Here is a 15264-nt window from a genome sequence, read left to right as displayed (position 1 = left end):
GAATTATTGGCTTAATTATAGAGTTCTTTAATGCAATTCCCTCATTTTTTGTGTGTGTGTTTTAATGATGCATGAACCTTTTGTGTGTTCTCTAGTAGTTAAAAGCAGGCAGGTGTAAGGAGATATTAAAATTTGCAGCACTATTCAAGGTATTTCACAATTTCTGTATTAAGTGTCCCAAATAACTAACTGAACGTAACAAACTTTAAAGAAACTACATTCAATGTCAAGGATTTTGCCTCCACTGTTCGTGCATGTTAAATGTGAACTTTCTCGGGTTCTCTGGGCCTTTTGGAAAGTCAAGCTCTTCATTGTTAACCACCCCCGAATTACCTTAGTTCACCTTTGTGAGTTGCCCTGTGAAATCTGCCTGTCATTAATTTGATTCCAAATACTAGAACGAACTCTGTGAATAGGCACAGTTTAAATCTTCCACCCAGAGATCATGATTCAGACTGTAAAATGGATTAACCAAAGAAACCCACACATTTGCATTATCCACTTACATACCCCCAATTTATGAGATTAATAATCACAACACACATTTAGCACTCAAGGCATTCAGTATTACTCAGTGGGATGCCAAGAAGGAACACTGGTTCCTCAGCTTTTAAGTTGAGTGTTCTCATTGGTCTAAATATCTGAAACGGTTAGTGTTATTTCAAGTTGCCAGATAAGCCACATGTGCTTCTTGGAAACATCTACAAATAATATCAAACCAGTTGTCACTGACTTCAGTGATATAACAAGAGCCCAACCTGAGCAGAAATTCCTAAAAAATAACATCAGCAAATCTGGCATCACACAAAGGCCTTAAAGATTATTTGTATAAAATTTGTGAAGCCAAGGATTGAGGATGTTGTCCATAGAAACTGCACCCAAGTCACCTTCTCACCCCTTATTTCACAGTGATATAAACTAGATTCAAAATAGTCAAACAATGAAGACCCCAAGGTGTTTTACTAAAGTCTTGCTACTCAGGGTGTGGTTGGTAGGTCTGCAGTACGGCATCACCTGGGAGCCTATCAGAAGTGCAACATCTAACAAAACCAGAACCTGCCTTGTAACAATCTCCAGTAATCCATATGCACATTAAAGTTGGAGAAGCATGTTCTAAAGCATTTGTTCTGAAAATGTGGGCTGCAGACCACCTTACCCAGCGCCACCTGGGTTGCTTTTTAAAAATTCCTATTTTATTCACCATCTGGGTCCCATTTAGATCTCATTCATCAAAATTTCTGAGGGTGATGCCCAATAATTAGCATTTTTGAAAAGTACTTAAGGTTCTTGACACTCAAAATGTGGTCCAAAGATGGACAGGATCGGCATTACTTGGAGCTTGATAGAAATCCAGACTCTCAGGCCCAGCCTCCAACCTGCCAAATCAGGACTTGCATTTTAGCAAGAACCCCAGGTGATTCCTATGCACATTACATCTGGAAATTCTATGTGCGTAGGTGAATCTTGTGCATACTAAAAAAGTACTTTTCTAAACTACATAATATTGTTATACGAATGGGGAAAACGAAACAAAAACTTTGTGATGTTCAGTCTCCTGTATCTTCAAATGGAAAAAAAAAAGAAAAGAAAAGAAATGCACTAAACAAGGCCCACTCTTAACAATTGCAGGGCCTCAGACACAGACAATTTAGGCCCATATACCATTGGTATAAGTATTTAAAGGTTTTAAATCAGGCAAAACAACTATATAATAAAATATTCTCTGTCCTCCTGGAAGACCAGGTTTTAAACTTTTAGACTCCTTGGTCTCCAGTGCAAGAATGTGGTAGAGCAGAGAAAGCCATCACCAGCCCTTGGCTGCATTCTGCTTCATTTCCCTTTGCAGCCCCAGCTCTGACCCACCCATGAGGCCTCAAGTACACTTTCTGGGACACACAACCTACACCTTGGCGATGCCTGGGCTTAGCTAGAGGCTTGGACTCTGACAACATGGTCTTCGTCCAGGAGAACAGATTCAGTAAAGAGGCTTGTGCATGCCTTGGAAGCTGGCACAGTGTCTTTCAGGAAGTCAATTTCAGCTTCAGGTACTCCAAGTATTCTTAGAAGACATATGCGGCCGGGCGTGGTGGCTCATGCCTGTAATCCCAGCATTTTGGGAGACCGAGGCGGGAGGATCACGAGGTCAGGAGATCAAGACCATCCTGGCTAACACGATGAAACCCCGTCTCTACTAAAAATACAAAAAAAGTTAGCCATGGGTGGTGGCGGACACCTGTAGTCCGAGCTACTCAGGAGGCTGAGGCAGTAGAATGCCTTGACCCCGAAAGGCGGAGCTTGCAGTGAGCTGAGATCACACACCACTGCACTCCAGCCTGGGCGACAGAGCGAGACTCCGTCTCAAAAAAAAAAAAAAAAGGAGAAGACATATGCTTTGGGTGGCATGTCCCCTTTGCACGCAGACAGCTAAACCTGTGGGGAAGGATTAGACAAGGAATCGGTATGGAGCCCAGATGGGGGCTCCTCTTCCTTTAGTAGGAGGGGGTGGTGCAGCTAACTAGATGTGGTGACTTTGCTGCTGACCTTCCTATACCAGAAGGCCACATGGAATCTGGCTAAAAGAATGGAATCTGAAATAATGCTTATCTAGTTTCATATCTTAGATCTAACACTTACTCTCTGTGACTATGAGCAAAAGTCACTCCTCTCAGTTTTGTGGGTCATTAGATGAGGTAATAGTGAGAAGACATTATAGGATTATTGTGCGAAATAAAATATGCATTTAGAGTGATTAGCACAATGCTTACAACATATAAACTCAATGAATGCCAGATATTACCATAATAGATTTTTATTCTTCCCAACACCACTACTTAGGCATGGCTCATACTGACAAAAGCATTTTAATATTTATAAATCACCATTTATGATCATTCATGTTTTAAATCAAGAAGGCACCGTTCTTCATAAGTAGTGAATGGGGCATTAGGAAATTTTCAAGTAGAAAAGAAAAATCATGTTTTTAAGGCTGATTGTTTCTGTAGTTGTGAGAAAATGGTCTGATATGGATACAAACTAGTGCTGAGGAAAGCAATTAAGAGATGAAAAAGAATCAGAAACTGAGTTAGTTAGTGGGACAGTAAATACAAGGAGGAGCCCAATTCTGGAAATGTGACTAGAATAGAAACTAAAAGAGTAGTACCTTGGAAACTGCGGAAGAAGGAAGTAGATAATTTAAAGAAGGAGGTAAAAGACCACAGAGTGCTGAAGAGAGGTTGAGTACAATGAGGAATGAAAAACTAACCTTTGAACTTTGCAATAAGGAGGTAATTGGTGACATTACCATCAACCGTTGCATGTGAGTTGGAAGGAATGGTTAAGGAAGAAACAGGAGTTGAGTAGTGTTATTTTTTTCAAGAAGTCTAATTCTAATTCTAATTCTTCTAAAGAAAAGAAGAAAGGATAAAAACAAACAGCTTCTTTAGGGGAAGACAGGGCCAAGAGAAGATAACATGGTGTTTTTTTGTTGTTGTTTGTTTGTTTGTTTTTAGGTGTGTGAGAGGAGAGCCTTCATCTTATATATACAAGCCAACTACTTCTATCAGATTTGATGCTATTAAACACTGGGAAACATTAGAAAGATAAAAGGAAAGATTCAAAGAAAAGGGATAAGAAAAGGAAGATTATAGATGGCACAGTAGCACCCCAGAGAACACAGAGGGATTCTGACCCTTGTAGTGCTGAAAATATGGGATGTTTCAGAAGATTTTTCTAATTGATTGTATTTACTCTGTAAAAAAAAAATAAAGATCATCTGTTGAGGTTAAGGAGGGTGGGAATGGAGCAAGGGACAGGCAATCTTCTACAGAATGTTAGGCAAAAAATAAAAATGAAATACACCTTACAGATAAATATCCACTTTGGATTTGGTTATCTGGATATAGCTGGATGGATAGGCTTTTATATAACATTGATGGTGTAGATAATTACCTCATATTTCCACTGTCTGGGTAGATACTACTTATGGATTTTAGATGTTTCCCTAGAGCTATGAGCTGTCACCATAGTTCATGCCTTACAATAGAAACTAAACAAGGCTTTTGGAAAGGGAGAAGAAATGTTTTGCATCAAACTTCATGACGTGCCATACTGCTAATGCTTTTTGAATTCCACACTCCAAAACATCTGGCAAGGCTCCCATGATTCATACATCCATTGAGAGTTCCTAGCTCCAAATTTAGTTAAGTAAATTGTTGAGAATGTGTTTTAATTATCTAAACGTGAGTTCCAAATAAGTCCAAATACTCTTGGAAATTTCAAACATGAATCCCATAAATAGTTTTAGATTTTGCCTGTAAGGCTCTTCAAGGCTAAACGATTATTTAATGATGATTTTAGTACAAAGAACATACCATTGAATTGCTGTGCCTTTAACTACTGTGAACATTGTTGGCTTACAGGAAATTTCCATAATTGATAATTGATATTTAGCATGCTTATTTCTGCCCCACAAGGAAATATGTATACACTCAAAATATTTTGTTGTGTTTTGAGTAAATTTTAAACCTTGAAACTTTTGGCATTATGCCTAGAGTAATTGTTTCCTAGTGAAACATTTTTCCGTAACAATAATTAAATTTGAATTTATGAAAGTGTTAAGGACATTTTAACATTAAAACAATAATTAACTACAAGGAAGCTAATTTTAAATTTACTCTAAATGTTCAATTTCTACATTATTTTAAATTTATTTATTGAGAGACCTAGAGCAGTGCTTCCTAAACTTTAATGTGCACAAAAATCCCCTGGAAGATATTGATAAAATGCAGATTCAGATTCAGTGGGTCTGGGTGGAACCTGAGGTTCTGCATTTCTAGCATGCTCCCAGTAATGCTGATGCTGCTGGTCTGCAGACCATCTTTTGAGCAGAAAGGATCTAGAGTCTTCCAGAATGTGCAGCTTACAGATACTTTAAGGGATGTGTTTCGGGTCTACCCTTTCAGCCAAATAAAATAATAAAGAACAGCTGATTCTAAAGTTTAGCATTGTTCTGATCAGCAAATGTTGTTGATTTGGATATTTTTTCTGGAAGTGGCAACTTCAAGTAAGCATTATTGAACCTCGGACTGTCATGTTTCACTATTATTACTAACCTCATTTTTAGTGATCAAAAAACTCTCCCAGCATTCTTTGTGCTGGTAAGCAACCAGCTCCTTCATCAGAGACATTAGAGAGGTTATTCAGAGGGAAATGAATCCAACAACATGTCTAAGATAACATACAGTACATTATTTCTTTCCATCACAGAAGTGAAAAGGTGTTTCATGAATCCTTAGGCATATTTCTTAGAACTACTTCTCAGCTACTGATTAAAAGTGGATTTACAGGCAAGGCTACAAGCGTTATGTGTCCTCTGCCTAGCCCTACAACCTCTGCTACTCCTCAATCCAAAGGTAGAGAGACACCAACCTTCTTTCAGTTTCTCCAGTGTGCCTGGGGCCTTTGCACTTGCTGTTTCCTTTGCCTTGCACACTTTTGGCACTGTCTACTCCAAATTCCCAAACTCAACACCCAATTAACTCCTGCTTATACTATACATCTCAGTTCACAAGTCAATTCTCTCCAAGGGCTTCCCTGAGCCCCCAGCCCATGCTAAATTCCTTCTTGTATCTTTTTCCAAATCAGTTAACATAATTGCCAATTATACATTTAGTTCTTTCCTTATTTAATGTCCCCAACCAAACTAAAAGCTCCGTAAAGGAAGATTTGTTTTGCTTTTCACCGTCGCTCCATGCCAAGCACATTCCTGGCACATAATTGGGATCTCAGAGTAAAAAGTTGAGGAAGTAAAGCCTAGGGTTTCCACTTACCTATTGTGTGCTTTGCACTTGTCATGGGGCCCACTGACAAGCATTCCTAAAGCATTTACAATAGGCAGGGACCTCACAACTGCACTATAGTTGTTAACATCACAGAATTTTAGAACGAAAGGGTTAAAAGGGTTTTCCTAATATAGAAGGCAAATCTGAGGCAGAAAGGGCTGACTTGCTTAATATCACCCAACTAGTCCCTCCAAGGGAGACTAACACATAGATCCCATGCCATAACCCCATGGTCTTCCCCATAGCATAGGTCTATGATATCCCAGAGGAAATATTTGTAAATACACACAAGAAGGATATTATCCCACTTCAACTCCCACTGAATATTGAACTACACAACAGTGACAAATAGCTAATAACTATCGTCAAAGGTGAATTTAGACCGCCCACATGAGACATCAGAATTTCCTAGATTTATGTCTTTTAAAAAAATTTCCCCAGACTGGTGTCATTTGAATCTTAACTCCCATCAATCCAGGACTCCTATAGATTTATATCAATATTATGATACAGCCAAAGTTAGTTTTGATCTCCTTTATATATTTTTGATGCATGAGTTATACACGTATATACAAACATATGTGTGTTGGGGGGCGGTGGGGGTTAAGAGTTCCTTTAAACTTGTTAGTTCCTAAAGGCCAGAGGGATCATATCAATTCTTTCTGGAACTTCACATATTATATCAAAATAAATATCATTTACCAACTTTGGTACCAAAAGAGAGAAAGTCAAAAGGTATAACTTTACCTGAAAGTGGAATTCATTTATCTATCTTTTCTTCTTAAAGAGATTTTTGAAATTTGAAATTTATATTATGTACCCATTATTTAATTCATGATTTGCTTTAGCATCCCTGGAAACCCTATTTCCCCAATGCAATATAAAATGAAATAAAAAATCATGCAGTGAAGCCTATTTTTATCCATAGTTAATCCTAATAATGAGCATTCAGAAGGTTCAAAGATGCTGATGAGGGGAACATGTGAGTTCCACATATGAAAAGCCTGTGAAGAACTTGCCAAGGCTTCATATGTCACTCCATGACAACCTAATATTAATGAATACATTCTTGAAGGGGAATTCTGAATTAAGCGATGGTTTTTATTAATTTCTAAAACTGCTTTGGCCTAGTGAACCATGGGCTTTGACTACAGAAGGTAGGGAGCATGGGCTCCAGCCCAAATGCTGTCAAAAGATAAGAAATGGCTCCGACAGACATCAATCTGTTACTGTTCACAGGGCTGTCTCTTCCCCTCCTTCTCCTTCCAGTTATTAAGCAACAGTGTCAGTCATGGACCCGTTCCTCTTTTCTCTTTTTATTAATGATTTAACATGGATATGTCATTACTGCTCTATACATCTTTATGCAGATGGCACGACTGTGCATTTTAATGGCAAATCTGTTTCTCACTTAACTACTGAACTGCAAAAAGACTTTGGCAGACTGGTTCCAGGAAAACAAACTGGTTTTAAAAGCAGCAAAAACTAAAACAATGCTTTTTGGCTCTACTGCTCATCAGAGCTTGAATAGTGATGACTTTAAAAGCCAGAATGATTTGAGAAAATGGCTTATTAGAGATAATTTTAAAATATTAGGTTGAGTGTGAGTACATGCTTAAGATTATATTACATATTGTTTTTTGAAGAGGTAGAAGACTGAACTATAGAAAGGATTTCCTTGATTTTTTTTTGTTACAAAGTTGTTTTTTAAACTGTATGTGATAATATTTCTCATTTACTAATTAATACTAATGGAAATTTTTCTTTTATTCAGTTTTCTGAAGACTGAACATTAAAAAATAAATTGGTTTTAAGAATCTTACTGTTTAACATATATACTCAACAAATGTAAATTGTATCTGCTAAAATAATTTCTAAGAATGGAAAGCATCTGAAACAAATGTAAGCTGGGGCTGATTTTGTTCACATGAAATAAGTAACAATTTATATCCTAATCTATATAAAATAATTTGAAAATACCATACTTTGAAAAATCAACCCACCATGATATGTACTTTTTCAGTCTGTGTTTCTTTCTTCCTGTCGCTCTTCTTCTTTCTCTTTGTATATTCCAAATATTTTTAAAGTACATTTTAATTAAATGTTTTCTTAAAACCCATAGGTCTTTCTTAACTATATATATTGTACATATTGTTCTTTGTCTTTTTGTTAAAAAGAGTATTAATTTTTGGTTACCAATGGCAATGTTTATTCACTGTAGAAAATATGGGGAGAGGGAGAGAAATAAACCCTGCATAATCTCACCACCCAGAGTGCATTTAATTTTCTTTACTTTCTGCTTGTATAATCCACATTTAAAAGCATCAGAAAGATGCTTTAAAATAATATCATTCAAATAAGTTAAAACTAGAGACCCTTAATGATCACTTAGCCCAGAGATTTCCAAACCTGTTTAATTTTATTTTATTATATAAAAATTCAATATATAAGACAAATCAGAGGACCTGTCCTACTGATAATGGAAAAACCAGCGTCATATCTGCTAATTCTATCTGCTCCTCTCTTTTCCCATTTCCAGGAAAAACAGTTTGAAGTCAGATTTCTAGCTCAGTTCCCTTATTTTACAGATAAGAAAAACTATTTCCAGAGTAGTTATAAACTTGTCTAAGGTAACACAGCTAATAAAAGAAAAACAAATAACTCTGCCAGACGTGTGCCAAGTATTCATCAAAGCATTAGATCACGATAAGATTCTTACTCCCAAAGCACCAAAATGGTAGGGAAGACTGATTGTTTTCAGAGGGTGGAATGCATGTATGATAGAGACAAGAATTGGAGGGTGATAGGAGCACAAAGGGATGGGCCCTATATCAGCTCAATTGATTCAATTGGAAAACCAAAACTTTCTGGCCAGTATCTGGTTTTATAAAAGGTGTGACCTGAAAACCACCAAATATTTATACTATTTTCTCCCTGTTTTCATCTAGCTTTCAACAGATAAAATCAACATTTGTGGCGTTGGAGTCTATCTATGGAGTGGGGGAAGTTTATGGAACACATGACCATTTTGAAAACATTTGTGCTTATTGTGGCCTGAGTTAGTATGAATCCAATACACACTGAAATTACATAAAATATTTGCTTCACTTTTTTCTCCTTTTGGCTTTGTGCATATAATAGTCAATGTTTTTCTGTGTCAAACACAAAAAACGTAATAAACATAACATCAAGATACAGTTAGTCTAAAATCATGGGATTTTAAACATTGAAAAATAATGCAGGATGGGAAGAAAACCCTTCAAGAATTCCCACAGAAGGACAGTCTCCTAGTATAGCAAATATAATTAAAGTATGTTACATCACAGATTTTAAGTCAACTGAATTTTGTTCCATTGACAGGTTAGCATGAATATCTTTGAAGATGAAAAAAATTGTTGCTTGTTTGGAGAAAAATTGGGAGTGGGTAAGGTATTAAGACTTCTAATCTAATGAGGAAGGCATAAATCCTTACTCATATGATGGCTGGCCACAATTCCTCTTTATATCAACTACCTTAGAATGTGCATAGCAGCATCTATAAATATAAATCAGAAAGGAGTTGTTTCAAGAACACTGTACATATTTTTAAAAGCATCACTTAAAGCATTCTTTCATGACAAAACTTGTCACTTTTGTTTTATCATAAATAAAGGGAATGCAGGACAAATTCTTGGCACAAAGTTATCTGTCGAAAAGTAAATGTTGTTTGTTATCGTGAGTGATTTATTGCCATTATTATGATTTTCAGATGCACTGAGTTAGTTGGTCTCATCTTTTTATGGGCTACATTGACTTCTATTCCTTCTCCTCAACTTGTGCCATGGAAACTATGCAGTGAAATAAATCTCAAGGGGATAATAGTGTGATGAATTGGTTTTGCAAAATGCGTTTTTTTTTTTTATTTCCACATATATATCACTCCTTCCTGATAGGAAAGAAAATAATTGGCAAGATTAGTGTTCTAAGTCTGTAAGTAATTTTTTCTTTGAAAGTTCAGTAACTCATGAAATTTATTAAAAGTATTAATTTAGCACCTACGGTGTGCCAGGAACTGAGGGTACTAAGGATCTGGCAACAACAACAACAAAAAAACAGGTTAAGCCTCTGTCTTCACTGTGCTCACTTTCAAGTGGAGAGTCTGACAAGTCAACAAACAAATATTATAAATATATCCATAAGATGCCAGCAGCAAGTACTATAAACAATCAAGGAATACAAAAGCAAAAATAATAAATGAACGGCTTAAATGTTATTTTCTGTAGTCTGGTCAGAGAGGCCAGATTTCTGAAATAGAGCTAGTTTAAGGAAAACAAAGCACTAGTATAAGAAAAAAACTAAAGCTATTAATATCTTGAGAAATTGAAATTAACAAAACAATAAGGGAAGGAATGCCATCAGAATGCTTTCTGAGGTAGTGCACTCTTTTTCCAATAGGAATTTTAATTTTAATTTTTATGGTAAGAAAACTGCCATTTTGAAAAGGCCTTTCTGAACATTCAGTGCCTTCACACTGACCTGTCTAGTAAACAAAGGTTATGCATTAGTATATAATTTTTAATGTAAGGCATGCATGACATTTAACCCTCAGTTTCTTAAAGTGAGCATCAGTTTTTAAAATGAGATGGACAGCCTAATTGGAGGATAATTTTAGAAAGACTCTCAAATATATCACTGTAATTCATACATTTTTCTGGAAGTTTCTTCTAATAGTTAACATTTTTCGTGTTGTAATTATATAATGTACAAATAATGCATATAATGTATAATGTCATGTTGTAATTACATAATATACAACTATTTAAACAAATGTCTAAAATGTAGGTTATGTGGATTATTTGTACTATGCATGTTTTCTCCTCTGATTGAGAAACTACCATCAATGTTAAATTTAGAATTTGTCCTAACAGACGAAATAAAATAGAATTTGTCATAATTTAAATTTAATGTGTTCATCATATATACGTATTAGTCCACACCCATGAATATATTGTTATAAATTATATGCACATTTGTTTTTTGTTTTAAAGAAGAATCATCCTGGACTGGTACTTTGTTTTAGCTAGAGCTTGTTAGCATAGATACCATCAACATCTAGTGAAATCATCTTTAAGGGATCTGGATTTATGATATCTGTGGAGTGAGAGTCATACTGGCCAACATCCAGTCATGTCATTAAAATTTAGAGGTGGATCTTCTGAAATGAGAGAATAAAATCTTCTTTGTGAATAAATTGTTTTATTAGATAATGTGTTGATACTGTAATATTTCAATTCAGGTAGAAGGCATTTTAATTAATATGTGGATTAAAATACCTATAAATCTTAATGAAGATGAAATCTATTCCTTATCTAGACACATCTGAGCCAGGCAATAGATGGTGCACATCCTTGAACCAGACCTTGAATCAGGACCACTGCTTAACCTGACACTTGCTTAGAGGCATAGGCTTATTAAACTCTCTGCTTCAGGACTCCAGTAATGCAGTCTCAGTGAAGAAAAATAAAATTTAGTATACCTGAAATTAACACTTTATACCAGCAAATTTGAAATAGCAATATGTTAGAGACATCTAGCCCTAAGAAAAACTTGATGATCTTGGCACCAAACAAATCCTTTGATGTCTCATTAATATGTCCTGTACCATAACTCTGGATATGGACTTTTCTCTGTCTTCTAGTAACTATGAAGCATGAGATAGTTTATCCAAATTCCTGGGCTTGGGATGAAGATGCTTTTGCATTGTTCACAAGTAGCCGATTTTATTAGTTTATTCTGTCACTTGTATCAACTGGACCTGTTTTCTGACCAATAGGCTAGAACATAAGGGGATTAGATTAATCACTAAAGTCTTTTATAACTCAAAATATGGATCAGACTATTTTGACTAGTGAATATTTTATCTAGTCAAAAGATTAGATTTTATTTTTTCCAGGTCCTACCTTAACGTTCATTGTTCTTTAAAGAAGAATTACATTTTAAAAATCATTGTCTATAACAATATAAATGAGTTACTAAGGGACTCAAACACATGACGGATAATTTTTGATGCTGGTGGAAGGGATATGATAAAAAGTCAAAGGCTTGGAGTCCTCAACAGAGAACTAATTGGTCTCAGAAATAGCTTTAATTAAATGAAGATTAATAAAATGCAAAAAATAAAAAATAGATATTTCAAGATAGTCTAATATTAACTGATTTTTGAAACAAATGCACCTAATATTTTAATGTCAGGATAACCATGTACTGAAGAACATATGTTACTGAAAAGTGTTCTTCAAGGTCTCATCTGTAGCCTTCTCTCCCCTTCTTATTGCTACAAACCTCCAGCTAGGACTTCCTCCTTATTTCACACCTGATCATTGCATCCACCCACCAGTCCCTCCTAGTCCAGTAACTGCCAATACATCCATTTACCTGGAATTACCTAAAATACCACTTTAACTGTGTTACTTCCCTCCTAAAATTCTTTTAATGTAAACTCACATCTGACCAACTTAGACTAAATGCAAACACTTTAGATTGTTTTCATAAAGAATATTAGTCTTATTTATCTGCTCAAATCGTTGAAGTCCACATACCATGATCACTCATGCCTTGATGCCTTCACTCATCCCAGTTTTCCTTACTAAGAACACATTTTCCCCCTTTTGACTAGGCTAAGTCCAGTTAAATTCACCTTTAAATTGCCAAATTAGATCCCTTTAAGCATGAAACATTCTTTGAATTATCTAGTCTTCATTTCCATTCATTCCTTTATACCGTATTGAATGAGCCTGCTTTGAATGTCTAGAACAGAGGTGAAAAACTCAAATACATACAGGAGCCAGGGGCTAGGTAGGTTACACAAATAAGTGAAGTGTAGAGTAGTGTGGAGGGGAGAACTTGGCAAAGCAGTGTGTGTATTGTACCTAACTGAGATAGCTCCTACTCAGCTCCAACCAACTGTTGCAGTAGGAGAATGCCCACTGATTTTCCAAAACGAAATTTAAGAATCCAGATATTTTGCCTGAAATGTCCCTATGTTTAAAACACTATGGGCCAAACAAAATATGTCTTCATGTCTGCAGGCTGAATTTGACTGCAAGACCACCAACTTATGGTCCCTTGGAGATACAGCATTTATACTCTGTATTACATGATAGAGTATGTACACACACACACATGCACACACAGACACGCACACACTCTTACATGTAATATTGGTTTTAGAGAGTTAAAGAGGTCTTCTCACTTTCTCTGTGCTCTCTATGAATATTTTCTGTATTCTTAAAATGAATAGTCCAATGCTAAGTGTGTGACCAAACCGCTTAACTATGTAAATGAGCCATTGCATGTTTAAGGACACTACTGCTGTCTGATGACAGGTAAGCCTCATTATGAAGTAGTTACTACACTGTCCTTAGCAATAGAAATTTATCTCTTTTGAGGGCAGCAATATCACAGTTTTTTATTGATAGGAAAGTCACATTAGATCACATATTTAAATCTTGTCTCGATTTATTATGATTAATACTTAATTAAGTCAATTCGTATCTGTCAGCTAATGTCAGATCTGTCACATTTGTAATGTGGTTCAGATTACATTATCAGTAGCATTTTCTTTATAAGTTCAGTTCCTGGCATAATTTATTTGCATGAGACAGGGCTCTTTAGTAACATAAAGTGTTTAGCAAATTTGATAGAATTAGGCATGTGTAAGATCCAGTTAAATAATTTCGTATATCAATTAAGTAATCTGGTATATCATTTAAGTAATATAGTCATGTTTACTAACTTAAATAATTCAGTAATATGATAAATCTTTAATTTGATACATCACATTTCATTTTAATAAACAGCTCATATTTCCACCCCCAGTCCTACACCTGTGTACAGTTGAATGAACAGGATCTTGCCAAGCAGATTCATCTAGGAGAAGGGTGGGGCTGGACCACTTTCTGGGGGAAAAGTTAATCAAAATGGATTTCTAAGGGGAAAATTGGTTTCTTTGGAAAAGATGCCTGGCCATGTGTATATTGTTGTACAATGATAGCAAGATAGAAACTATGAAGCCATGAAGTCATGAAATACCTGGTACTTGGAAAATGGCAGGAGAGGAACAGAGCAGAGGGCTGGTGCCAAGCTCAGGAGTGCAATCTTGCATTGAGCCACCATGTGTCCAGCCACAAACATGCTCTGACTACGAATGAAGGAAAGAAGGTTCACTGGGGGGCTGGGTTGCACAGCACTCTCCCAGCTTGCAATGGAACCACAGGGCCAGGGTGCTGCTGTGGGGCTTTGCCACTCTCACTGTCAGAGAACTGACAGTCCCTGGGCCTTTAAAAGAGAGATGGACCATGTAGAATGATTCAAAAGGGCTGCATTTTAGGACACAGATGGGTATCAGCTGTGAAGGACAACCCATAAGCATTTTGACAGGCCCTGTTTATCTGGCAACTAGCTGAGTTGCCATCACAGCTTAAGCATGTCCCACAGTGCGTTGAATGATACTGGAGGTGGGTCAGTGGCGACTCACCTCCCAGGCTGTCCCTAGCATTAGCAAAGGATAGTGTTGGTTTAGAGACACTGGGAAGCCCCTGCTGCTCACTGCTTCTCCCCACACGTCATCACAGGCACTTAACACCTCAAGGACCTCTCTCCTCACCCTTTCAAATTCCCTCCTCTCCCTGGGTAAGGTTGGTTTCTGGAATCTTCTTAATGGATATCTCTTAATTCCTATTTCTTCTTGACTTTGCCTTTTGATTCTCAACATATTCTGCTCTACAAAAGTCTAAATCCTGCAGACAAAAGCTTTGACTTTCTGGCTTAGACTTCAATAGTCTATTTTGGGGGCCAAAAGCTGAACATTGACTGCTTCTCTTTGTCACAAAAACTGAAAGCTGCTCAAAGGAATGAACTCTTCCTACTGAATATGGGGAGGGTTATCTATCAGAATGTTTGAAAGATAAAAGCACATTAATTCGTATGTTAAAAGTATTACTAATATTTCTGTTTGCTTTTTTCTCTCCTTTCTTAGACATTTCCATCTTCTAGGACAAGAGTCATATCTTAGTTATCTTTAGAGTCACAACCCTGGCACACTATCAGAGGTATAGAGGGGTTGATTGGCTTGTTTTTAGCTAATTATTAGAATAATAAATATAAATTATAAAGATGTGCTGATTTGAACTGGGTGTTTAAAAACCACTGTAGACTTATCTAGAGAAGAATGACCAGAGGAAAGGAAATGAAGAACAGTGGCTTAACCTATCTCCCTCCCCAAGGCTTTGGGTTGGCATATTCACCCCTCCTTAATTCTTTCTTTCTTAAAGAAATAATCCTGTTTACAAATGAGTGTGAGGCTGGAAGCCTATAGTCAACCCGCTGACCAGTTTAAGAAAAGTGAATATTCTCACCCTAATAATTCCTTGTCATTGTCTAAGCA

The sequence above is a fragment of the Pongo pygmaeus genome, chromosome 11, assembly GCF_028885625.2.
Source record: "Pongo pygmaeus isolate AG05252 chromosome 11, NHGRI_mPonPyg2-v2.0_pri, whole genome shotgun sequence".
NCBI classification, from domain to species: Eukaryota; Metazoa; Chordata; class Mammalia; order Primates; family Hominidae; genus Pongo; species Pongo pygmaeus.
Note: the sequence above shows the minus strand (reverse complement) of the source record.